The sequence below is a fragment of the Aptenodytes forsteri genome, unplaced genomic scaffold (assembly GCF_000699145.1).
Source record: "Aptenodytes forsteri isolate BGI_AS27 unplaced genomic scaffold, ASM69914v1 Scaffold820, whole genome shotgun sequence".
Lineage (NCBI taxonomy): Eukaryota > Metazoa > Chordata > Aves > Sphenisciformes > Spheniscidae > Aptenodytes > Aptenodytes forsteri.
In genome coordinates this window covers 17929-18689 of record NW_008795383.1, presented here as the reverse complement: position 1 = coordinate 18689, position 761 = coordinate 17929, and the positions used below count along the sequence as shown (strand labels likewise).

Genomic DNA, 761 nt, shown 5'->3' with positions numbered 1-761 from the left:
AAATGCAGTCAGAGAAGAGAAAACAGGTTATAGAAAACTAATTAAATAAAGGTTCAGAAAGATCAGAAGGAACTGTGGAGTTTGGCTCAATGCGTCTCCATCAAGGCCTCCGGCAAAACCAAATGCAACATTCTTGTTACCGTGAAGCAGGACAAAAAAAACCCCAAACAAACCACCAAACAACTTAAAAAACCCCCTCTCGAACCCTTTGGAAGGGCAGGGGACGCCCCTCGGTGCCCGCCACGAAGCCGCTCCTGACATCCCCTGGCACCAGCCGCCTGCGCTGTGCGGCACCAGACTTTCTTCCACCCCGGGTGCTGGAGCTGCCGCAGCAACGCTCAGCTGCCTTACACCGTGCCGAGGCGGCAATGCCGGAGATGGCAGCTGCCCTCACCCGCGCAAAGGCCAGCAGAGCTGCCTGTCCCTGGACCTCCGGCCAAACGCCACCTCCCTTCTCCTCGCAGGGAAAAGCTCACCGGCCTGCGCAGGCAGATGCTGCCAGCACCTCTCGCCGCAGCTGGGGAGCCCCGACGCGCCTGTGCGCCGCAGCAGCCAGCGGCAACGGGGACCCTGCTCCTCAGAGCGCCGTCTCCCCCCGGGCACAGACACCGCCTGCACTCAGAGCAGGAGGCCGCTCTCCCAGGCGTGCGGGGGGGCAGGCGATGAGGCATGCCGGCGCCGGAGAAGCCTGTTCCTGGCACGGAGCGCCCGGGCACCTGCAGGGTCGCACCAGCGCTGCCGGGGCCTCCGGCGACCCCGGC

General features: G+C 63.7%; 1 protein-coding gene across 1 annotated transcript in view; it reads right to left on the bottom strand.

Moving 5' to 3' along the window:
• The window catches only part of TMEM214 (transmembrane protein 214), a 13391-nt gene that overhangs the window by 4225 nt on the left and 8405 nt on the right, over nt 1–761 (bottom strand). The window lies entirely within an intron of this gene.